General features: G+C 45.9%; 1 pseudogene; it reads left to right on the top strand.

The window, feature by feature from the left end:
* The first annotated feature begins 4,723 nt into the window (after positions 1 to 4,723).
* On the top strand, positions 4,724 to 5,170 carry LOC102861330 (annotated as a pseudogene).
* The last annotated feature ends 2,439 nt before the right edge of the window (positions 5,171 to 7,609 follow it).

Raw genomic sequence — 7,609 nt, 5'->3', positions numbered from 1 at the left:
GTGGGGTGGGCAGGGAGAAAAGTGCAACAATGAATGAATGGAAATCCACAATCTCTGTAAATGGTCATTAAAATTAATAATGATAATAATAATAAATTTTTTTTTTTAAATAGACATTGCTTTAGAATTTTCTGCTTTTAGCCAGGATCCATCTGACATTAGCAATAATAATCCCCAGTGCCTCAGTCTCTTGTGAACCCAGCTTGGACCTCTGGCAGGTCCCTGTCAATGTACTATGCTAGCCATTGTTGAACAATCTTCAGCAATATTTTGCTTGTATGCAAAGCTATTATTGTTTGATAATTTCCCCATTCTATTGAATTGCCTTTCTTGGGGAGGGGGAAAAATATGGATTTCTTCCAGTCTCAGACAGCTGTCCTCCAAATTTCCTGGCACATACTGGGGATCTTGTCCAGTGTTAGTTGGGACTGTATCAATGCCTAGGGCCTTATATTTTTCCAATACCTCCAGTGCAGCTTGAATTTCTTCCTTTATTACCATTGGCTCTTGTTTATATGGAACTTCTTGGAATTTTTCCATGTTGACCAATTCTTTTTGGTACAGTCACTCTATGCATTCCCTCCATCTTTTGATGTTTCCTGGATCGTTCGAGTCTTAGCCAACAACATCTTTCAGTATTGCAACTTGAGGCCTTGTGACCTGAAACAACGAGGAAGGCCTTGAGACCTCAGTGCAGCCAGGAAGACGTAGTTACAGTTGTTGTTGTTGTTGTTGTTGTTGAATACTGTCAAGTCGGAACCAACCCATAGTCTAGCTCTGGCAGGTTTTCAGAGGCAGATTATCAGACACGAGAAGATTCCCCATCCTTCTCCCATGGAGCAGTTGGTGGATTCAAACCGTGTGCCCTCGGGATGCAGCGCAGCTTCTTGCCACCAGGCCAGTGTGAGGCTTATAGTTGCAGTAGCAGGTGACTCTCATCATCACTTGTTCTTGCGTCAGCTGTAACTCACAATGACTCTACTAAGAACAGATCAAAACCCTGAGGTTGTTCTGTGTTTGCCACATATGAGTCTGTTGTCGAAGTCACTTAAACTTGTTGCCACCCAAGTTGGCACCGACTCACAGTGAACCCTCCACTGGGTTTCCTGAGGCTGTGATCACACAGGAGAGGACTGTCCGTCTTCCTCCTTCAGTGCTCCTGGTGGATTTGAACCCCTAGAGCGGCGCAGATTTTCAGCTAGCAGCGCAGCTCCTTACAGACGACACCGCAGGTGCTCTCTGTGGTCGTTCTCCAGACGCTTCTACAGCCACCAAACAGGTGAATTGTTTGCACCACCCGGAGACCAACAGTGATGTAATCATTCCGACATTATAAGCTGAATATAAGGACCCAAGATAAGCTTAGAAGGATCCAATCATTCCTCTGTGGCTATGTGCCTTTTGGACTTGATCAGCCAGAGTTGTATGAACCAGAGAGTTCTGTGAAATGTTGGTTCATAAGTGAAAAATCAGAACACCACCCACAGCGACTGATTTGAAGGAATGCCAGCTCATGCCTGTGATGGAATATTACTGTTAGGTGCCAGCAAACACTCTGACTCACAGCGAACCGCTGAAGGCACTTAACTGTAATTCTTCTGAATTCCTTATCAAAATGTTCCAATAGCATTTCTCACTTGGAAAAATCTTGGAGCTCTATATTTTGTCTCTTGCTTGAGTTGTCTTGTGTTGCACCCCCTTGGGGTGGGGGGCCTGATGTGATATTTTCTGTTGCTTCTTTGACATTGCTGTGCTACTGTATTTATATTTTTTTCCTTTGGTGCATCATTTGGCACAGGGCTCTGGTGACGTCACCCACAGGAAGTTGCACTAATAAGCCAAAGGGGGCATCACTCAGACATTGAATCCACCAATGGCTCCTCAGGAGAAAGATGGACAAACTCCGTTGAATGACTAATAACCTGCAAAAGCCCACTAAAGGGACATCTAGACTTTGTTCTAACTCAAGAGCAGTGAATTGTTGAGTTACTGTGGTTACTGTGGTGGTGGGGGGGAATGTGCTACGTTTGGGCTGGTTTGGGGAGGGGAGAGGGGAGAAGGAGAGAGGAGAGGGGAGAGGGAAAAGGTGAGATGGTAGAGGGGAGAGAGCGGAGAGGGGAGAGGAGAGAGGGGAGAGAGAAGTGGAGAGGGCGAAGGGAGGGGAGAGGGGAGGAGAGAGGGAAGAGGGGAAAGGGGAGATGGTAGAGGGGAGAGAGCGGAGAGGGGAGAGGAGAGAGGGGAGAGAGAAGTGGAGAGGGCGAAGGGAGGGGAGAGGGGAGGAGAGAGGGAAGAGGGGAAAGGGGAGATGGTAGAGGGGAGAGAGCGGAGAGGGGAGAGGAGAGAGGAGAGAGGGGAGAGGGAGGGGGAGAGAGAGAGAGAGGTGTAAAAGAAAAAGCAAAACTGGAAGAGACACAAAAACAAAGAAAAAGAGTAGAAAGAAAGAAGAAAAAGGATAAACCAGGGAAAAGAAGTGCAGACTGAAGAGGGCACTTGGGATACCTCGGCCTCCATGGCAGTTGTTGTGCCTTCACTGAGTCAGCTCGCACTCACAGTGACTCCCACGTACAACAGGAGAGAGCATTGCCTGGTCCCAGTTACCTTCACAACTGCTGGCTTGCACTGTTGGGGTTTTGAACACCTTCCAGCTAGGGCACTCATTTTCACACACTCTCCTGTTGGGATTTGTAGGGGGTTTATGGCTAATTTTCAGATCTTGAGAGCCTTCTTTCTAGTCAGGATCAGATGCGCCACTGGAACTCTTCAACCGTGAGGAGTCTTACCGCTATTTGAAACACGAGAGAAATAATTTCTAGTGTCACCACATGCTATCACCATGCCACAACACTGAGAGACGGGTGGTGACTCCAACATGCAGAGGCTACAGAATCATCAGTATCAAAGAGAAAGCGCCTGGGTGACAAAGAACATCTGCCGGAGGAAGAGAAGCATTTGCACGTACATAACAAAACCTTAATAGACTTCTTTTTTCAGTGTCCTAGATGACAATAAGAAAAACACAGTAGGTGAAATATTAAACAAGGCAACAATCAAGCTAACATGTTCAAGTTCACTAGTGATCAGTGAGCTGAAATAACAAGCAAAGAGATATTCTTTTTCTCCAGCCTTCAAAGTGAGCTCAAGGGCTCACTGTAGGGAAAATTGGTGCTGTGCTCATGGCCGGCGGCGGGGATGTGAATAGGTCTACTTTTACGGAAAGCCAACAGTATTCACATTGTAAATGCATGTGAACAAGAGCACCTATGAGGACATTCTGCCTCATAAGATTAAAAGAGCAGCCTTTGCTTAAACTAATGTCCAGAACATAGGAAGAGGAAGAAGGAACTTGGAATAGAAATGAGGACTCAGGAAGGAAGTACAAAGATTTCTATTACATTGAGGGAATTGCAACTACTATTGTGAAACAAAATCTGTATAAATTGCTGAATGGGGAGTTATTATGCTCTATTTCCCCCAAAATACAAAAAGTGTTCAAAAATTATTAATGTACATACTCCTTACAGAAAAAGTAATGGCATATTTCAATGGATAACTCTGTTGCTGAAGTCTTCTTTAAAGAGCTAAAGGCAAGAATGTCACTTTGAAAATGTAGGTGCACCTGACCCAAGACATAGTAATTTCAATTGTCTCTAGGGAGGACAGTAGGAGAATTGACGCCTTTGAGCTGTGGTGCTGGAAAAGAGTATTGAATGTACCCTGGACTGTCAAGAAAACAAACAGACTCATCCTGGGGAGGGTTAAACCAGGCTACTCCTTGGAGGCAAAGATTCTGGGGCTCCGTCTGACATACTTTGGACATGTTGCAAGGAGAGACAGGTCCTTGGAGAGGGACATCATGCTGGGTAGAGTAGAGGGACAGCGCAGGAGGGGAAGACTCTCTATGAGGTGGATTGATTCAGTGACTGGGGTAATCGGGATGGGTGTGTCAGAGGCAGTGCGATTGGCACAGGATAGAGCAGAGTTTAGGGCTGTTGTACATAGGGTCGCTATGAGTCGCAAGCGACTCAACGGCACATAACAACAACAACAACATGTGTATTACTTGTTATGCATCAGAGATTTGGACAACGGATAAAAATGACAGAAGAAGAGTGGATGCCTCTGAGTTGTGGTGCTGGAGAAGAGTATTGCCCGTTTCACTGAGCGCCAAGAGAACCCACAGGTCTGTCCTGGAGAGGGTGAAAGCAGGCTGCTCTCTGGAGGCTGCTTTTTCAAGTTCTATTTCACAGATTTTGGACAGGTTGCCAGGAGGGACCAGTCCTTGGAGAAAGACATCACACATGGAAGGGTTGAGGGACAACACAGGACAGGAAGACCTTGGATGAGATGAATTGACACAGTGACTGGGGTAATAGGAGCTGGTGCGTCAGAGACAGTGAGATTGGCTTAGGATAGAGAAGGGTTCAAAGCTATTATGCATAGGGTTGCACATAAACAACAACAACATATGCATGTGAAAGTTGGACAAGGAATAAGGAATATCCAAGAATATTAATGCCTTTGAATTTGGGTGTTGATAAAGACCATTGAATACCTTAGACTGCCAAACAAATGAAAGGTGTGAAGGTAGAGTAGTCCTTAGAAACAGGGATAGTGAGACTGCATCTCACATACTTTGGGCACCTTTTCAGAAGGGGCCAGTCGCTGGAGAAGAACATAATACTTAGAAATGTAGAATCCGCTTTTTCTCGTGTAAGCGAACAAAATGCCGTCAAGACTGAGGAAGACCTGGAAACTTCGGGGCCACGTGAGCCACGGCCACGGCCGCATCGGGAAGCACCGGAAGCACCCTGGAGGCCGAGGTAAGGCTGGTGGTTTGCATCACCACAGGATCAACTTTGACAAATACCATTCAGGTTATTTTGGGAAGGTTGGTAGGAGGCATTACCACCTGAAGCAGAATCGGAGCTTCTGCCCAACTGTTAACCTTGGCAAATTATGGACTTTGGCCAGTGAGCAGACAAGAGTAAATGCTGCAAAAAACAAGACTGGAGCTGCTCGGATCATTGATGTGGTTCGATTGGGTTACTACAAAGTCTTGGGGAAGGCAAAGCTCCCAAAGCAACCAGTCATTGTGAAGGCCAAATTCTTCGGCAGAAGAGCTGAGGAGAAGATTAAGGGTGTTGGGGGGGCCTGTGTCCTGGTGGCTTGAGGCTGTGTTAATTACATGGAGGTTGGTTAATTAAATATTTTCTCCTTAAGATCTGACCTTTTGTGGCATAATAAGTGCGTTTGAGATGGCTAGGTCGGCACAGGATAGAACAGCATTTAGAGCTCTTGTACATAGGGTCGCTATGAGTTGCAAGCAACTCGATGGCACATAACAACAATATACCTACACCGCTCCTCCTGCAGCGAATGCTGAGCAGCATCAGATCTCTAAGTGTGGGGACCCCTGTTTCCCTGCTGATAGAGATGCATTAGCACTTCAGAGGTCTGAGTCATGATCTAATAAAATACTTGATTTATAAAGTGGGAAAAGAAAAAAAAAAGAAATGTAGACTCCAATCAGAAAGAGGAAGGCCTTCAGTGTGATGGGCTGAAGCAGTGAACCCAACCACGGCTGTAATCACGGCAGAGACCAGGCCCACAGGGCAGCTTTGACAGTACTCCATTCTGGTTTCTTGGAGTGGGTAGGAGCTGGAGCTGCCCAACAAGTCTTTATTCACATAAGAAACACCTTCTCATCAATGAGATAATGACCCCAGGTTGACCACACATCACAAAATGGGGACAATTACATCAGATCTTAAAATGCCGGACAACTGAATTGCATCTCATTACAGGTTACAGCAGAGGTCCGTCCTGGTGTGACATCCTCTAACTCCTGCCACATTTCTCCAGGAAGACCCTCAATGAGATGAGATGACACAGTCACTGCAGAGATGGGGTGACCATGGCAGAGAGCACGAGGAAGAAGCAGGACGGGGCCAAGCTTTGACTTGTCGTTGGCGGGGTAGCTTGAGTTACAGCTGGTCCACGCTTGACGGCACCTAACAGCGACAACATCAGCATTGCAGGAAAACTTATCAACAACCTGGATTACCCAGAGGACACAACCTTGTTTGCTGAAAGGAAGGACTTGAGGCATTGGCTGCAGATGATCAAGAACTGTGGCATTCATTATACATTACATCTTGACCTCAAAAAAGACAAAAATCCTCCCCCCCCCGCCCCCTCCACCACAGTGGCCCAATAGGCAACATCACAATAGGTGGAGCAAAGATTTAAAATGTCAACAATTTCATCTTGCTTGGATCCATGGTACCAATTAACACCTTTGGTACCAACAGTCAGAAATGTACAGATATATGTTGTTGTTAAGTGCTGTCGAGTCGCAGGTGACTCATAGCGACCCTATGAAGGAGAGTACTCGATGCTTGGGTGTGTGTCATCCTCTCTCCAGGTTCATAGGGTTTCCAGAGGCAAGCTGTTACGGACGTGGATGCCACTCTTGCTTCCATGCTTGTTTTAATCGGAGAGCTCCACCCCACTCTCTGTCTGCATTGGGCAGCCAACCATTAACGCCTTTGACACATCAGTGTCACAGTGTTCAGCCGTAGAAACATATAACAATGGAAAAGTCTGCTGTCAAGAACCTCTCCAAAGTCCTAAAGAGCAATGATGTTACTTTAAAGACTAAAGCATTTTGATTCAAGCCATGGTCTTTGCAATCACCTATTATGAATCTGAAAGCTAGACTATGAGTAAGGATGACAGAAGAATTTATTTGAGTTGGGGTGTTGGAAAAGAGTGCTAAATAGACATTGACTACCAAAACTGTAAGTAGACATGTCTTGGAGAAGGTGTGGCAGAGACCTCCTTGGAGGCAAGGATGATGAAACTACGTCTTCCATACTTTGGTCATGTTAGGAGAGGCTATTCCTTACAGATTCTCTCCACTGGGCCGATTGGCAGCACCATGATAGAGGGAGAAGAGATTGAGGTTATTAACAATTTCAGCTTGCTTGGCTCCACAATCAGCACTCTTGGAACCTGCAGTTAGGAAACCTATAGACAAAATGCATTGGGGAAAATCTGCTGCCAAGAATCTCTCCAGAGTACTAAGAAGTAAGGATGTCAGTCTAGAGACTAAGGTGTGCCTGATCCAGATCATGGTCTTCACAACTACTTGCTATGCATCAGAGAGCTGGACAATAAATAAGGATGACAGGAGAATCAGTGCCTTTGAGTTGAGGTGCTGGAGGAGTATTTAAACATACCATGAAATGCCAAGAGAACAAATAGGTCTGTGTTGGAGAGGTAGTTTCTCTTTGGAGGCTAGGATTTTGAAGCTCTGTCTCACATACATTGGGCACATGGCCAGGAGGGCCAGGTCCTTGGAGAATGTTCAGAAGGGTGGAAGGACAGCACAGGAGAGGAAGAACCTGGATGAGGTGGATTGACACAGTAACGGACAATGAGGGTAGGTGTGTTGGAGTCAGTGAGCCTGGCTTAGGACAGGACAGACTTCAGAGCTGCTGTACATATGGTCACTATAAGTCACAGGCAACTCGATGGCACATAACAACAACAACAACATTCCTTGCAGAGGGACATCATGCTTGAAAAGGTGGAGAGTGAGCGAAAG

Source organism: Elephantulus edwardii, unplaced genomic scaffold (genome assembly GCF_000299155.1).
Source record: "Elephantulus edwardii isolate Elephantulus edwardi_28Jun2011 unplaced genomic scaffold, EleEdw1.0 scaffold00064, whole genome shotgun sequence".
Classification (NCBI taxonomy): Eukaryota; Metazoa; Chordata; class Mammalia; order Macroscelidea; family Macroscelididae; genus Elephantulus; species Elephantulus edwardii.
Note: the sequence above shows the minus strand (reverse complement) of the source record. Positions and strands in the feature narration are given on the sequence as shown.